Below are 18,821 nucleotides of genomic sequence, written 5' to 3'. Positions count from 1 at the left end.
TGGGGCCTTTGGGACACCCTCTCTGATGCAGATACCACTGGAAAATCTGCCTGGGGCCTGGGACTCTGGAAACTGTGAAGCGTTTTGTCCCACAAAACTGCACGTTCCTTGGTACCAGAACAAGCCCCTGACAAATCTGCTCCAGAGCAAGGAGCACACATTTCTCCCAACCCCACCAAACTGCACAATGAAACCGATCCCCCTGCAGCTATCCAGTAAAATAGACAAGGATGTCTATTGTACCCCCCAGCTTCCCCTTCTCTGGAAAAATGTTCAAAATTTGATAATGGGTGCTTGGTGGGTCTGGACCAAAACCAAAAATGAAATTCCCTGAGAATGAAAATGTGGTTTCCAACCAGCTCTACTCTCAATCTTATTCTCATCATCTGCTCCACGCACTGGTGTACTGACCCAGAGTACTTACAGAAGATAGGACACAAGTTTTCCTTTAACCTCTGTGCTCAGTTTCTGTATCTGCAAAAGAGTGGTGTTCTTTCCCTGCTTTCTGGAGGTGGCATGCAAAATAGTATTTGGATCTTATAGAAGGGTTTGGATGTCAATTCAGTTCAGTTTCAGGGAATGATTTGGGTCAATTCTCCTAAGCCACAAATTGATTTTTGTCTTTCCCTGCTATATATCTTCACCTTTTACTTCTGTTAATGGTAAAAAAAATTCTGAAAAGGTAAATCACTGCATGCTTTGCAAGTCTAATGATTAACATATGTTGCAAGAACAGGAGGGTAATATTCTATGAAGTTCACACAAGTGCAGCAAGCAAGCAGCCCAGCTGGTTGGTGATGCGAACGGCTTATAAAAGCTAGTTTCGAGCATTTGTACATTTAACACAGTCTTATTCTATTCACTGTCATGGCTTTCCCAGTTCATGAACTTTACCTGTTTGGTGCTGGGGTTCTCCTTTTCTTACCTTTGCTCAAGTTTGCAGAAAGTGGGAAGCTGCTGGTGATACCACAGGATGGAAGTCACTGGCTCAGCATGCGTGACGTGGTGGAGAAGCTGAGTGAGAAGGGGCATGAGATAGTAGTCATCGCTCCAGAATCTAATTTGCTCTTGAAAGAATCAAAGCTGTACACAAGGAAAACATATAAAGTGCCTTACAAACAAGAGGATCTTTTCCAGCGTTTCCGTGGGTTTGCTAAAGGGATCTTTCATGAGGTCCATTTTCCATATACGATTCTTCAAGAATACCAGAACAACATGTATATTATTAATATGTTTTTTTACAACTGTAACAACCTCCTGAAGGACAGAGAAATCATACAGTATCTGGAGGAGAGTAAATTTGATGTGCTCTTTACAGACCCAGCATTGCCTTGTGGGGTGATCCTTGCAGAGCATCTGTCCATTCCTTCTGTGTACTTCTTCCGTGGATTCCCATGTAGCTTGGAGCATGCAATCTGTAAAAGTCCCAACCCTGTTTCTTACATCCCAAGGTGCTATACCAGGCACACAGACCACATGACTTTTTCCCAGAGAGTGCTGAATTTGCTTGTTACCTCCCTCGAGACACCACTTTTCCAAGATTTGTATACCAAATACCAAGACATTGCTTCTGAATTTCTCCAGAGAGATGTGCACTTACCAACGCTTTACAGAAATGGCTCAATCTGGCTACTGAGATATGACTTTGTGTTTGAGTATCCCAGGCCAGTGATGCCCAACATGGTCTTCATTGGTGGCATAAATTGTAAGATGGGAAAAAAACTGCCTCAGGTATGTCAAATGAGTTTATTTCACATTTTCTTTCCAATCTAGACTTTTTTTCTCTGTGAAAAGGCTGCAAATGAATACTGAGTGGTACAGCTTCATTGCAGTGTACTTCATTTATTCTACTCGGGGGGACAACAGCCTAAGGTCCATGGGCCAATCTGGCTGATCCAGCACCAGGAGCTTCAGTGGCTTTTGGAAATGGGGCTTTACCCATGTTGCTACAAAGTGGTAGGGGCTTCACCTGTGCTGCGTGGCCAGGTGGTGGTGGGGAAATGGGGGCAGCGACAGGAGCTGGGTTGCAGTTCTGATCCACCTTTGACCTAAATTGGATCATTCTGGCCTGTCAGCTGAAAAAGTTGCCAGCTGCTGCTCATCGCAGCTCCCTACCTTTCCCTGCAGAATGCAAACTAAGAAATATTACCCAAAAACAAGAAGCAAAAGGAAGGCTTTACTTATAAGTAGGTGAGCCAAACATTGCTGTTTCACTAGTATAATTCTGGCACTAATCAAGAATTAACCTAGATTTTCTCTGTTAAATTACACCCGAAGTTTGCCCAATGTTTGTAAGCTTCGGAAATAAATGAGCATGAACACAACCAACTACCACAGCTACATTCCCTGTTAATCAGTATAAAGGAGTGGTGAGACCTACACCCATTCCCAGTCTCTGTGGGAGGCACAACCCTTTTATTCCAGTTTTCATCCCTTTCACTTCCTTTTCAGTCCCTGACTTGGTTTGGATCAGCAGCTGATCTAGGATTTTAAAAAAATGGGCCAAAGCAGAGCTGGGGGTGGGCACTGCTGCAAGAAGACATGTTGCTTCCCAGAGCCAGGTTAACCCTTCCCTGGCTCTGCAGCCACTGCAGTTTTATGTGGCGAGTGAAGATCAAAAGCTCTTCATTCAGCGGCTGCTGCAGAGCAGGAAAGTGACTCTTGGCAGTGACACGTTCTCTCACAACAGCATCTTGCCTGCACTCCATTCTGCCCTGCGGTACCCCTCCTCCCTCCAGCCCATCCCTGGCTTAGGTTTCTTGTCTCACAATACAAGCTGCTTTGGCCTGTTCCATCAGTCTCTCACCATCAGGAATGTCACTCCCTGATGGACTCGTTAACCAGGCCACTTCACCTTAGAAGCCAGGCCCACAGAAGCAAGAGAGACAACAGGGGGGCTACAACAACCACCACCACCTTCTTCCCAGGAATGTTCCTCATCATTAGATTAGGCAGTGACACCAATCCCCATTCTGAAGATCAATAACTTTAAAGCTTCCTGTATCAAACTGCAGAGACTCTGTTCATTAAGATGCAAGAGAAAGCTCATAAACTTCTGGATATTTTGATTGTGAAAACTCCAGCCAAGATTGCTTAGTGCAGGATCCCTGGAGAAAGCATTCTTCCTCCGATTTCAAAATGAGTAGGAAAGAAATGTCATGTGCTTCCAGAGTTTTGAGCAATTTTACATCTGCTCAAACTCCTGGGGGGATTGGCTTCCTCAGCAAGCCAACAAAAAGCAAGTCCAGTAAAAGACATGGATCCTGGAAAGTTAGACCTTTTTGGACATAAGGCCTATGTATATCTAACCTTTATGTATATCTGACCTGAAGTTTTATTTTCTTTCTTTTTCCCTGGTAACAACTTCACCATCTCCTCTGTCTCTCAGGTCTGTAAACTGTCATTTCACATTAGCCCCCTTTCATGCATCTAGGTCACATTCAAATCTTGCTGTTCTGTGTTCAAAGTTACATGCTTTCTGTCTACACCTTGAAAAATCTCCTCTACCCCCTTAGGATCTCTCCTCTACACTACTGTTACCTCCATCCTCTGCTGTTCTTGATGGCAAACTCATGCTACCAGCCTACACAAGATACTCCTGCCCATCATTTTTTACATCATCCTACTCATCGAGTCCTTGCCCTGACACACTTTTTACCATATTAAATAGCATATCCTCTAATAACACTACCTTTAAGGCCTTCATATTTTAGCCTTTTTCTTCCAATAATTCAAATCTTCACTGCTATTTGTCGAATTCTTCCACAAGCACCTATATGCTTTCTTCTATGGTGTCCCTTGTGAACGAATCAGCAAACTAGTTAATAAATACTGATATTTGAGCGAAAGACCTGGTTAATGAATCACACAAGAAGGGGGATGATAAATGCTGATTTGGCAAGATTTTAATAAACTTGGAGCAGGAAAAAGTAAATGGGATTGACATGCAATTTAGGGTTACGATAACGTAAGATAATGCAGATAGGAAAAAAGCATGAGAGGAGGGAAAATACAGACAACACTCTAGGCTGCATAAGCACGTACTGGGGGTATTTCAGGCACACAAAAGGGAACTTAAATCTTATGAGAAAAGTCAGTAGCCAGATATTATTATGAAAAACAAAGAAGACAGATGAACATTGAGATTACCATTGTTGGGTTCAAGCATCTGTTCTGCAGAAAGAGAAAGGATGCAATATCTAGAGGGTTGTATAGTTAGCTTCAATCTTTCATTCTATGCCTAGAACAAGCGCTGGTTTCTTCTATAGTTGCTCTGTGTATGAGTGACACTTCATAGTAGAAGTCACTGGCCCAGTGTGAACTCAGTCCTGGCAGAACTCAGTTGGAGTTAGCTCTTGTTATAACAGGCTCCAGTTACCCCTGGGATAAATCTAAATGGTACACAAGGAAAATATGTCTACAGTGCTTTAAACAAAGGAATAATTTGTTCTGTCTCCCTATGGCCTTGTTCCCTTCTCTTTGATGAAATGTCTTTTTCTATAGTAATGATACAAGCAGAGAAGATATCAGGTTTATATTTAATGAGCCCAATTATCAGATGATATCCAGTCCCTTCCCCCATACTGTCCCCTTCCCACCTTATGCCACTTAGTACAAAGGGATCAGGCTTTGCTGTAGCAGAACTTCCTGCTGCTAAAAAGTTGCTTTCTTGGTCCTGCAGAAAGATGGTGGCATGAGGGATATGCCATCTCTGCTTTGCTCAGCCTCCACCTGAAAAATGTTAAGAAGCAAAGTAAATTAGCCAGAGAAATAGTATCATACCTTGGAGAGACTAAATGTGAAGGGCTTTATAAATGCAGTATTACCCTGTAAAGTGATTCTTGCAGCACCTCTCTACTACTTCCTTATTTTGTAGATTTCCACGTGGTTTGAAACAGTCCAAGCATACTCTCTGGTCTCCATTCTCTTCTGCCATCCAGCTCATAGGCTCATTTTGTCTTGGGCCTTAACTTGTCTCTGTGACAGTCCTCTTCTCTCTGTTATGCTATAACAAAACTCAATATAGCTCGGAAGTCATGAGATGTCAACAACAGCCATACATATATTATACTTACCTAGTGCAGTACTTGTTAGTCTGTTCCTAAACAGAAATTCTTCTTAAGGACTCATATGTGAAGCTTGAACAAATGGTTTCTGAAGAAGAGATTTAAGCAGGTTTCATTTGTTTAAGTTGTTGAAATCACTTTGTATTTGAAGACATATCTACACTACCTTTGAACTTTGGGCACTTTGGTGAAGCTCTCTCTGTGTATGCTAAGCCTCATAACCAATGCAATGTCTTAGCATAACACTAGGCACATACACATAAGCACACTTAAAACAGATGGCTTAGTGGCATGTGCCCAGCACTGTGATGATAAGGAGCAAAATGTGATCACGTGAAAAGCTTTCATATCATACTTTAACCCTAGCATCCATGAGCATACTACAGACCTGACATAAATCTGCAATTATGAGGTCTTCAAGCTCATTTTGAACATTTTAAGAATTAAAATATATATGTTAAGGAAAAATCAGTTTTGAAACATCCTCCAACATAAATCTGATGTTAAATAAGATATCATACCTGTCAAAGATTTATCTAAAATCTTTCCCAACTGTTCAGTAGATATCAATGATATTGTTCATTATACTAGTCTCTGTGTTGCTTCTTGAAAGATAATTAGGAATTAAGTCAGCGCATTTGGTCTGCACCAATCAAAGTTATTGGTTTTTTATTGCTCTATCACTAGTGCTTAACAAACAGTATGGGTGTCGGGATCTTTGAAGTTTTGTCCCTGTTGGACATTATACCTCTTTGGCTGGTGGGAAGAAGATGATAGGGGGACAGAGTGAACAAAGGGTATGTTTACACTGCATCTCCAGGGCTCCTTGGTGTGCTACTATGGAGCATGCGTGCCCTACACATAAAACCCAGGAATGCAACAGTGTTGCTGCTGGGGAATGTCCCCATGGCTGCTTTCAAGCATGTTGGAGATAGAGGCTTAGCAAGAAGCTGTGTGGGGCATCCTCAGAGAGGTTTTACCAGTGCTTATTCAGGTTTTGTCCATGGAAGCAGGAGAGGGTGGGTGGGGTATGTTCAAAAGCAGTGCTTTCAAGAGTGTGGGGAATACAATAGAGACATACAGAGAGAGGCCTGCCAGATTTCTTAGAGATGCATCTTCTGCAGCCCAGACAGGATGGGAAGACAGGGTCTTCAGAGAAGCAGGCTACAACTCAGTGGCCAGAAAAGCAGGGGTGCAATTGCTAGGTCACACCTAACTAAGATTATGCTTGCATTGGTAGACAAATGTAGACATGCCTGAGCTAGCTTTAAATTAGCTAGCCTTGGTACTGCTAAACAGAGCAGGTACAGTAGCACGGTGCCCATCATGGGATAAGCACCCAAATATTTACTCTGCTTCTTAGGCAGGTTTTGCAGCTCATGCTGAGCTCTATGCTGTTGTAGCTGCACAGATATCAGTATCTGCACCTAGCCTGGTTTGGACAGGTCCACTAGCTGCAGTAGCTGTTGTGTAGACATATCCAAAGTGCAGTCCTGAAAGAAATTCCATGCTTAGATAAGACAATATGTATGGAGCCCATTTGGGTATGTGTGTATCATGGCAGCAGTAGGTCCTAGCTGGAAGGACCCTGAACATGCCTTACCCATATTAGGGCTGTGCAAAGCTTTGGCCCCTGATTTGATTCGGCCTGATTCAGTGGCCAAATCTCCAAATCTGAATCAAATCAGATGACCCTTAATCTCTCCGAATCTAGTTGGAACCCTCTGAATCGATTAGGAGAGATTCAGAGATTTGGACATAGAGACAGCTTTAAATGTTTTTTTTACATACCTCTAGGTAGCAGGGGCAGATGAACACTGTGATGCTAGGGCGTATGGAGCGTCCCACAGAAGCACGGGGGGCTCCCCAGCATGCTCGGCAGCAGACTCAGAAGTGGATTAGAAGCACTTCTGGTCCACTTCCAAGTCCGCCAGGGAGCATGTGGGGGAGCCCTTCCACTCCCACACCTCCGGCTCAGTGACTGGTGCCTCCTGGGTCTGGGGGGGGGGCACCTGAGGTCCCCCTGTGACCAATCGCTGAGCCAGGGGGCTGCGGGGGAGCCCCCAGTGCACTCCCCGGCAGACCCAGAAGTGGACTGCAAGTACTTCTGGTCCACTTTTGGGTTCGCTGCTGAGCACATGGGGGTGCTCCCCACGCTCCTGTGGGACACTTCATGCACCCCAGCATCACAGCATTCACAAGCCATGTCTGCTACCACAAGGTACATAGAAAAAACTTTTAAAGCTGTGTCAATGGCCGAATCACTGATTCTCTGAATCAGCATTGAATCTTCAGATTCAGATTCGGCCAAATCGAATGAACCGAATCAACAAATCAAATCACTGTCCCTGACTCAGGCCAAATCCGACTCTAAATTGAATAGGGCCCACTTCGCACACCCCTAACCCATATACTCCCAGACACTTGTTCCGAACCCAGAAATATGCCTGGGCTCCAGGGTCATGCCTAACAGCCACTTTGAACTATGCCACAAACAGAGATCTCAACAGCCACGAGGAGATTTGCTTAATCATGAAGTGTGCTGACTCAGAATGATTTGGAGCAGGGGTGAACATTGATTTATGCAATTAAAAAAAAATACTCATGAAGTTAATGAATAATGTCTGTCCCTTAAAGACTAACTATGTCTGTATATCCAAGGATAGTACATGGCCATTGGATTAACAGTTCAATTGTATCAATTTAGCAGTTTGCAAATGCAGAAGAAAACAAAATCAAGGAGCAGTATTAGTTTGGCTGTACAAAATAGTTTAATCTGTAGAGATTATGGTCTTCTGGCTTTGTGTGTCTCTATTTTCTCCCAGACTTGATCAGTTTGTTGCAAGCTACTTTCCTTTCTTTGGGTGTAGACACATGACATATTTCCTCTGGAGTAATGTGTGTTTACTCCAGTGTACACATAGTGTACCGTCTTAGGATCTTGTTACACATGGTATTTGAGCTTCTCAGATGTTGATCAGTGTTAGTGCTAGCTCACATTTGGAACAGTCACACCTTAAGGTTAAAAAACTTTTCCCACTGTCCCTCACCTGAACAGCTGTGGGTTGCCACTACATGGCTGGTGAGCCACGGGCGGCTTCAAGAGGTGGTGGGGGGAAAGGAACAGCAGTGGAAAGTTAATGGGACGGGGGTGGGTAATGAAATGGGAAGTGGAAAGGAAATGGGGAGGGGGGATAGGTGGTGAAATGAAGTCAGACAGCCACTGAAGGATAAAATAAAAAGGGGTAACAAGGAAATTAAAAAGAAATAAAGAGGAAGTAAATTAAAGAAGGTTTTATGCTTTAAATTGAGATTGGGATTGGGGTGTGGGAGGTGCTCCCGGGGTGGCTGGGAGCGGTGAGAAAAGGCACTTTCAAGGGAGCTACTGCCTGTGCCTCAGGAACAGGCTCATTGGGACGTGAACTAGTCCCCTAACTTGTTCCCTCCACCCCCTCTAGACCTTAGTCTTGGACCTGTCTATCCCCTATGGCCTGGCTAGCTGGCATGTGCTCTGCAGGCTATTTACACAGGGTTGCACCCCTGGGGATCAGAAGGGAGAGGAGTTGGTTTGGTGCCAGAATCACCCCCTGGGGAACAGAGTTCAGGGGGTGGAAAGTTTGTCCACACAGAACAGGAGGATGGGGGAGGAGACATGGCATCCAGGGATGCTAGAAGTCTGCAATGTAGGCAGCTCATCTGTGGTGAGTGGCCACATATTAATGGAACAAAAGTTGGGTAACATGGATCAGATATAAATCTACCCTGAAGTGGTGAAACTATAAACTACCTAAAGAGGGCTTAAAACTGGTTTCAGGGGTTAATGTGCGGACAATCCAGGGATTGTCCATGAAGCATCAGAATGGAGAAGTAGCAAAGGCAACAACTGTGGGGCTTAGATGCCTCTATACTAATACTAGGAGCATGAAGAACAAACAGGAGGCACTTGCGCTCCTGCTTGCAAATAAAGAATTCGACCTGGTTGGGCTAACAGAAACTTGGTGGGATCCTACCCACGACTGGGCAGTGGACATTCAGGGCAACAGGCTGTACAGACAGGACGGAGTGGGGAAAAAGGGGTGGGGCGTTGCTCTCTATGTTAAGGAGCAATATACATCTTCTGTAGTTAATTTGGGCCAGGAAGAAGGGCAAATTGAGGAACTATGGGTCAAGTTACAGGGGGGTTGGGGTGAAAGGGACTTGGTAGTGGGGGTCTACTACTAGGGTACACTATCTGGAGAAAGGTGGGGACGATAACTAGTAGGGCGGAAGTGCTAGACTTCAGGAAGGCCAACTTCAACAAGCTCAGGAGATTAGTTAGGGAGGGACGGACTGATAAAAGCCTTGAAGACATCAGAGTACAGGAAGGGTGGGCATTTCTCAAGGGACTAATCCTGCAGGCACAGAAAAGCACCATCTCAGTACACATAAAAGGGGGCAAAAAAGCAAAGAAACCCCCTTGGTGGAGCAGGGAAATCCAGGAGAGCCTGGAGGGAAAAAAAGAGGCCTACAGGCTGTGGAAGCAGGGGGCTGCCACCAAGGAGGAGTATACCTGCTCAGCTCAAGCTTGCAGGGAAGCAGTGAGGAAAGCCAAAGCAGAAATGGATCTTAGGCTGGCAGCAAAAGTTAAGGATAACAAAAAGTACATAGGAAGCAAAAAGAAGGTACAGGGTAACCTACAGCCCCTTCAGGATGAACTAGGGCAACCGGTAACAGATAGGATGGCCAAAGCGGAGCTTCTAAATGATTTCTTTGCATCCGTGTTCCTGGACACGAATACAAATACGCATCCCATTGGGACCTTAGGTAGGACCAGTATAGATACCAACCCAATAACTGTTCGAGCTGACCTAGTAAAGGGGCACCTGGACGGGTTGAATGTATTTAAGTCAACAGGTCCTGATGATTTTCATCATAGGGTGCTTAGGGAATTAGCTGGAGCCATAGCGGAGCCACTGGCACAACTGTCTGAGCTCTCATGGTGCTCAGGACAGGTCCCAGAGGGTTGGAAAAGGACCAATGTGGTCCCTATTTTGAAGAAGGGGAGGAAGGAGAAACTGGGTAACTATAGGCTGGTTAGTCTCACCTGTATCCTTGGGAAGACCTTTGAAAAAATTGTTAAGGATCACATTTGTGGGGGACCAGTGGCTAAACGATGCTAAGGGGCAATCAGCATGGGTTCATAGCAGGCAGATCCTGCCTGACTAACCTGGTTTTATTTTACAACTGGGTCACAAAATGCTTGGATGAAGGAATAGAGGTAGATGTTATTTACTTAGATTTTAAAAAGGCCTTTGACACAGTGTCACACCTGATTCTTATAAATAAACTAAACAGTTGCAATGTAGATTATTACACAGTCCGGTGGGTAGAAAATTGGTTTATGGGACACACCCAGGGAGTGGTGGTGGATGGGTCGGTTTCTACCTGGAGAAATGTGGGCAGTGGAGTCCTCCAAGGGTCTGTCGTGGGACCAGTACTATTCAATATCTTCATTAGTGACTTAGACGAGGGAGTAGAAAGCACCCTGTCCAAGTTTGCTGATGATACCAAATTATGCGGGGAGGTACACACGCTAGATGGCAGGGGGCGAATCCAGACTGATTTGGACAGGCTAGGAAATGCGCCGAACAGAACAGGATGAAGTTTAACAAGGATAAGTGTCATGTGTTGCATCGGGGAAGGAAGAATCATCAACACGCCTACAGCCTGGGAGGTACCACTCCAAGTAGAAGAACTACGGAAAGGGATCTTGGTGTCGTAGTCGACTCCAAAATGAATTTGAGTCACCAATGTGATGAGGTAATACATAAAGCTAACCGCACTCTTTCTTGCATAAGTAGGTGCATCTCATACAGGTCTAGGGAGGTGATACTTCCCCTCTATATGGCATTGCTTAAGCCGCAGCTGGAGTACTGTGTCCAGTTTTGGGCACCGCACTTCAGGAGGGCTGTGGATGACCTGGAGAAGGTTCAGAGGAGTGCCGCTCATCTGGTTAAAGGCCTAGAGAAAAAACACTATGTGGACTGATTGGGAGACCTGAACCTCTTCAGCCTCTGCAAGAGGAGGATGAGAGATGATTTCGTGGCCACCAACAAGCTGATTGGGGGACCTAGCAAGAAATAGGGGGTACAGTGTTTACCAGGGCACCTGTCGGGGTAACTAGAAATAATGGCCACAAACTGGAATAGAGCATATTCAGATTGGACATCAGGAAAAAATTCTTCACAGTGAGAGTTACCAAAATATGGAATACACTTGGAAGGGAGGTGGTGCTGTCCCCTTCCTTGGAGGTGTTTAAAAGGAGATTGGGAAGACACCTGGCTGGGGTCATCTAACCCCAGTACTCATTCCCTCCCAGGGCAGGGGGTCGGACTCGTTGATCTAGTAGGTCCCTTCTGACCCTAACATCTATGATACTATAAGTTAGCCTTTATTCTGCAACTCTGCTGTCTGTTAGCTGCTTCTGGGAATGAAGCTCTTCTTTCACAACCCAGCAGGTTGTTTTTAACACATTCCAATGAAGTTATATTTGTATTTTGCTATAATTTTAAACTGAATAATATAGCCCTGGGTCCTGAGTGCAGTGGTTTTCAATCTTTTTTCATTTGCAGACTCCTAAAAATTTCAAATGGAGGTGCAGACCCGTTTAGACTTTTGAATGGAAGTGTGGCCTCCCTTGAACTGTAAATGTGGGTGTTCTTTTGATTGATCATAGTAATCTTTTGCAGATCCCTTAGACCTGGTCTGGATACCCAGGGGTCTGCAGTCCACAGGTTGAAAACCTCTGCCCTAGTGTATTAGTAAAGCTTCTAGTCTCTTTTAAACTAGAGAAAAAATATGTGTTGTTTTATATTTGATGATGCATCTCACCATCTGTACTCCCCTTTCAAAATTCTAGTCCCCCCCTGTAGGCACCGACAACTGTTCTTCCAAAGAACTGAAAAGGGCTTACTCATTTCCTTAAACAGCCCTCCTGCAGTTTAGAAGCAGATCCTGATGTGTTGGCAATAAGGGACACGTATTTGTTTGTAATAAGGAACACTTTGAAAGTGTGGGCTAGTTATTTGCTGTGATGACTTGAATGTGGATCAAAGCAGATGCTTCTGCATGCATTTGTGAATCTGTAACACACAATATTGAAGTGAGTGATGTGTGGGAGAGTAAGCAGTGCAATAAGTATGGGCGTGCATAGTATGAAGGCCCTGGGTGTAAATTCCCCTGGAACATAACAATATGATGAGATGAAGTAATTGGGTTCTTTTATCTCAGCAATTGTGTAATAAATGGATGTAAAGGTTATGCCACCTTTTGTTTTTGAGGCACTGGAGCATAGTTCAAAAGAAAAGATTTACATTAAGCAAGAAATACTGTTGTCAAATTGTAAGACACGGGAGTAATCCACGAGTAAAGTTAACAGACAAAAATCAGTAGTAACCTTAACCTAGGGCTGTCCTTGATCTCCTCCCCAGAACTGTGTTGCGTGCAAACTAGTAACTGTCAACGCTTGAAAAGCTAACAAAGTCGAAAGTAGAAAGCAGGCAAAATGGATTGTTGCCAAAGGGCGTATTAGTATATAGATAACTTGATTTCAGACATGAGTGCATACTAAGTTCCTCAAGGAAAGAAGACTCATTTGTTTCAGCTTTGTGATTTGCTTACTGCAGTTTACTGCAATGCTGCTGCTTTTCTTGTCCTTATTGGGTTTTGCTGCCGGTGGGAAGCTGCTTGTGGTGCCAATGGATGGAAGTCACTGGCTCAGCATGAAGCCGGTGGTAAATGAGCTGCAGCACAGAGGACATGAAATAACTGTTGTCGTGCCGGAAGTAAGCATGCACATGGGATCAGCGGAGTCATTTACTATAAAAATGTATCCTGTACCTTTCACCAAGAAAGAGCTGGAAAGAATTTTCGTCTCGTTTGTTAAGGGTATTTTTCAGGAACAGCATTTTATATTAAGGGTTCTAACAATAAATGAACATCTTAAAGAAACCTCTGCATTTTTCTATAGCACCTGCACACACTTGCTGTATAACAAAGAGCTCATGGACTTCATAGAAAGGAGCAATTTTGATGCTGTCTTTACAGATCCCCTGTTACCCTGTGGGCAGATAATTGCTTTGCATTTGTCTATTCCTTCTATTTTCTTCTTGCGGGAAGTCCCATGTGGAATAGACTCTAAGGCTACTCAATGTCCAGCTCCACCTTCTTACGTCCCAAGAACACTTTTAGCATATACAGACCATATGACATTCATCCAGCGAGTGAAAAATCAGTTACTCATCTTGGCAGAGTCTTTTCTTTGTAATTTTGTTTATTCATCATTTGAAAATCTGGCTTCTGAGTTTCTGCAAAGACCAATAACAATGAAGGAGCTTTTAAGTCATGGATCTATTTGGCTGAAAAAAATTGATTTTGCTTTTGAGTATGCCAGGCCAGTGATGCCAAATATGGTCTTTATTGGAGGCATAAACTGTGTACAGAATAAGCCACTGTTTCAGGTTAGCAATTGGTTTGTTAAGACACACTAGATTTACAAGGGGAAATGTTACTGACAATTATTTTATTACATGTTCAATGGTGTTTAGTTGAATATTGATACAGACTCATGCGTTGGCTACATAAAGAATTACTCCTGATATACACATAGTCTTATTCTAGAATGAGAACACTTGCTTCTGAATAATTGAATTCACTTTTAGTTGTATTAAGATAATCTATAAAGGAACTAACTCTGGAATAGCTATTCTGCTTTAAATTCAGACCCTATCTTAATCTGAATTCACTTCCTATGTAAATAGGCCTTTGGCTGTAGAAGTTGTATTGATGAAATGTTAATTTTAAGGACAAAAATTAACATGAGGAAAAGATCTCTTTCCTAGTCCATATTCATTCTCCTGGGACAGCTCTACATAGCAATTTTGCTTTGTGAGAGTTCATAAATATTTATTTTCAATTTGTGCATCTGGGTTTACAAAACCCACTCTTCACCAAGGAATCTCGCTGCCCAAAGGAAAATCCAGCAGAAATTGCCAAAGATGTCTTGGCATTGAGCTAACCTCTTGCCCTTACACCCAGATTTTGAAGCAACCTGCTTATTTTGTCTTTTTGATGAGACTGCAGGCAGTAGCTGTTATTTCTCCATACTTTTCTCTCTCTCTGGCTTTGGAGGATTTAAACTACCAATACCAGCCCGACCCATAAGTGCATAGGTACAGCTGTATAAGTACCATCTTGATAAAATCTTTGAAAGTACATAAGGGATAAAGGAAATATTATTATCAGTATTAATAATAATAACAATTTTATTTCACAGTACTAATTAAGAAGTCATAACAATATGAGCTGAAATCCTGCAGTACACGAATATGCCTAGTTGGAAATCCCCCAGAAAGATCATGTGACAGACTTTAATATTAAGCCAAATATTATTCCAGCAACTTCTCTGCCAGACTCAAATGCCTCTGGGGGTTCTTAAATCTTACATTTCCTAATAGATTATTGCTTATAACTATAATTCTTGCATGATAGAAGTTTCCATTGGCCCTGAATTTCACTCCTGGAAGGTCATCTTTTTGGCAACATGGGAACCCACTCTGTCAGGGACAGCCACACTGCCACAAATAGGAAATCTTTTCTTGTTTTCATTAAATACTACACACTCGATTTGAGAGCTTCTAGAGAATTATTCCTTGGTATGAGTATGTATCAATTTAGCAGTTTGCAAATGCAGAAGAAAACAAAATCAAGGAGCAGTATTAGTTTAGCTGTACAAAATAGTTTAATCTGTAGAGTTTATGGTCTTCTGGCTTTGAGTATCTCTATTTTCTCCCAGACTTGATCAGTTTGTTGCAAGCTACTTTCCTTTCTTTGGGTGTAGACACATGACATATTTCCTCTGGAGTAATGTGTGTTTACTCCAGTGTACACATAGTGTACCATCATAGGGCCTTGTTACACATGGTATTTGAGCTGCTCAGATGTTGATCAGTGTTAGTGCTAGCTCACATTTGGAACAGTCACACCTTAAGGTTAAAAACCTTTTCCCACTGTCCCTCACCTGAACAGCTGTGGGTTGCCACTACACGGCTGGTGAGCCACGGGCGGCTTCTATCCCTGCTCTAGGTGTGGGTGAGTGAGAAATAGGTTGTGGGGGGACAGGAACAGCAGTGGAAAGTTAATGGGACGGGGGTGGGTAATGAAATGGGAAGTGGAAAGGAAATGGGGATGGGGGATAGGTGGTGAAATGAAGTCAGACAGCCACTGAAGGATAAAATAAAAAGGGGTAACAAGGAAATTAAAAAGAAATAAAGAGGAAGTAAATTAAAGAAGGTCTTATGCTTTAAATTGAGATTGGGATTGGGGTGTGGGAGGTGCTCCCGGGGTGGCTGGGAGCAGTGAGAGAAGGCACTTTCAAGGGAGCTACAGCCTGTGCCTCAGGAAGGAAGCCCCAGCTCATGGGGATGTGAACTGGTCCCCTAACTTGTTCCCTCCACCCCCTCTAGACCTTAGTCTTGGACCCGTCTCTCCCCTATGGCCTGGCTAGCTGGCATGTGCTCTGCAGGCTATTTACACAGGGTTGCACCCCTGGGGATCAGAAGGGAGAGGAGTTGGTTTGGTGCCAGAATCACCCCCTGGGGAACAGAGTTCAGGGGGTGGAAAGTTTGTCCACACAGAACAGAAGGATGGAGGAGAAGACATGGCATCCAGGGATGCTAGAAGTCTGCAATGTAGGCAGCTCATCTGTGGCGAGTGGCCACACATTAATGGAACACAAGTTGGGTAAGATGGATCAAATATAAATCTGCCCTGAAGTGGTAAAACTTTAAGCCACCTAAAGAGGCTTAAAACTGGTTTCAGGGGTTAATGTGTGGACAATCCAGGGATTTCAGGCTCCAGGAGATGCCTAAAGTTAATGTGTAATAAGGCCCTTACACCAGATAATGTCACACAAATCCAAGAGTAAAGTTAGCACACAAAAATCAATAGTAACCTTAACTGGGATAAGTTGCAAGACAGTCAGTGTGCATACAGAGCTTGCATCAGTTTCAACTTGAGATAGCCATTTGTTCAATGCAATCAAGGTGTTACCCATTCCTGGTCACTTAGGACCATATAAAGTGATTCTGGCAAGACACAGTTCTGGTCCTTCTGGGTATTGCTTTGTAGATTCCCATACAACTTAGTGCATTCCAGCAAAACTATGTTTCTTACATTCCATATTATACTTCGTAGTTTACCAAATGACAAAAAACTGCTTCACAGCTTCTACAGGGTTGCGCACTTTTTAATATTTTACAGAAATCACTCTATTTGGCTGATAAGATATGGCCTTGTGTTTGCATACCCTAGGTCAGCACTGTCCAAACACAGTCCTTATTGAAGGCAAAAGCAGTAATTAAGGGGAGAAACTAACATACCTTAGTTCACTGTAGGGGGCCAACCTTTCTGATAGGTGTGCCACCTGCCAAAAATTAGCCCCACAACCTCCCTGAGTGCTACTCTTATCCCCTTCCCCTGCCCAAGCAGCGGCTCTGCTTTCTACTCCTTGCCCTATCTGGTACTTTTGCCTGTCCCCTCCCTGGTCTGCCATATGCCATACACATAAGATGCACCTGCCACTTGTAGCACATGTGCTGCAGGTTGGCTACCTCTGTATTAGCATGTGACTACATGGTTTAGATTTTCAGTGCTGTTTATTATTCCATATTTGGGAACAGTCCCGTGACCCTGAAAACTTGAGTTCCACAAATATTCTATATGACCCTGCACAAGTCACTTAGGACTATATCATCTTCTTTTGTATGAGATTTTAGGATTACAACATTCATAGATTAATACCTAAATTTGATAACCATTTGACTGCTTCAGGGGTAGCTGCATGGATTGATTTTAGACTGCCATTAAATGATCTACTTGGGCAATCATTCACAATATGCTGTACTGTCTGAAAAATTGGACCACCTGGACTCTCTTTCATTCTCCATTTATGGAGTAGGTGTCGACATCTTCCATGAACTGTCCATCTGCAATTCAAGGAGGACCAAATCTTTCTCAGTAGGTCAAATCCTGGCTGGGGGATTGTAGAGTGGCTGACTATGTATTTCTGTGCCAGGTTGTTATATGCCCAGGTTTCCCTCCACTGTTCGCCGGTGGATATTCAATAGGACATAGGTGCCTACAAGCTGATAATCTAAAACGCACAGGTTTTGGCTTCCTGTAAAGTAAAATTAAACAGTTAGGTTATTCTGAGAACATGCATAGTGAGTGAGGGAGAGGGAGGAGCTGTTCAGTTATATGCCAGATATAGGAATGTGCTTGAACTCCTCCAAAGCTTAGGTACCTTATAAGGGCTTTGGACACCTCTGTTTACTTGGAATCTAGAATCTGGAATCTTCTTCTCAACATAGGCACCAAGGGGTGGATTCAGGAGCAGTACATTGGTGTGTTTTCACCCCCTCACTTTGATTCCTGCTCTATCCAATGTTTAAAAACAACTGCCTGGCTGTGGCAGCAGCACTTTTAGTTAGGCACTACTGGGGGAATCTACTGACATCAAGTCTTATTACAATCTATTTGATCTCTTCTAAACTCTTCATTCCACAGGTGTTAACAACCCTCTCTGTATTTCAACAGTCTTGAATCAAGTACCAAGGGCCCTGCTAAGCATCAGAATGGAGAAGTAGCAAGGGCACCAACTGTGGGGCTTAGATGCCTCTATACTAATACTAGGAGCATGAAGAACAAACAGGAGGCACTTGCACTTCTGCTTGCAAATAAAGAATTCGACCTGGTTGGGCTAACAGAAACTTGGTGGGATCCTACCCACGACTGGGCAGTGGACATTCAGGGCAACAGGCTGTACAGACAGGACGGAGTGGGGAAAAAGGGGTGGGGCGTTGCTCTCTATGTTAAGGAGCAATATACATCTTCTGTAGTTAATTTGGGCCAGGAAGAAGGGCAAATTGAGGAACTATGGGTCAAGTTACAGGGGGGTTGGGGTGAAAGGGACTTGGTAGTGGGGGTCTACTACAGACTCCCACACCAGGGGGACGAGTTAGACCTAGACTTCTTGAGACAGCTCTCAGAGGCAGCGTGCACAAGGGACCTGGTCATCATGGTGACTTTCAAGTCCCAGACATCTGCTGGGAGAAACAGGCAGCCAGGTCTGCCTGTTCACAAAGGTTTCTAACCTCCTTACAGGACCTTCACCTATTGCAGGAGGTATGCGTTTCCACTAGGAGAAATGGCTTACTAGACTTAGTACTGGCCACAGGGGACGACTTGGTGGGGGATTTGCAGGTGGCAAGGTCACCTAGGGGATAGTGACCACCTATTGATAGGGTTCACTATCTGGAGAAAGGTGGGGAAGATAACTAGTAGGGCGGAAGTGCTAGACTTCAGGAAGGCCAACTTCAACAAGCTCAGGAGATTAGTTAGGGAGGGATGGACTGATAGAAGCCTTGAAGACATCGGAGTACAGGAAGGGTGGGCATTTCTCAAGGGACTAATCCTGCAGGCACAGAAAAGCACCATCTCAGTACACATAAAAGGGGGCAAAAAAGCAAAGAAACCCCCTTGGTGGAGCAGGGAAATCCAGGAGAGCCTGGAGGGGAAAAAAGAGGCCTACAGGCTGTGGAAGCAGGGGGCTGCCACCAAGGAGGAGTATACCTGCTCAGCTCAAGCTTGCAGGGAAGCAGTGAGGAAAGCCAAAGCAGAAATGGATCTTAGGCTGGCAGCAAAAGTTAAGGATAACAA

The 18,821-nt window shown here is 43.9% G+C and overlaps 1 pseudogene; it reads left to right on the top strand.

Annotated features, from left to right (window-relative positions):
* Positions 1-12,641: 12,641 nt before the first annotated feature.
* On the top strand, positions 12,642-15,360 carry LOC112549638 (annotated as a pseudogene).
* The last annotated feature ends 3,461 nt before the right edge of the window (positions 15,361-18,821 follow it).

Source organism: Alligator sinensis, unplaced genomic scaffold (assembly GCF_000455745.1).
Source record: "Alligator sinensis unplaced genomic scaffold, ASM45574v1 scaffold233_2, whole genome shotgun sequence".
NCBI classification, from domain to species: domain Eukaryota; kingdom Metazoa; phylum Chordata; order Crocodylia; family Alligatoridae; genus Alligator; species Alligator sinensis.
This window is presented reverse-complemented; position numbering and strand designations above follow the sequence as displayed.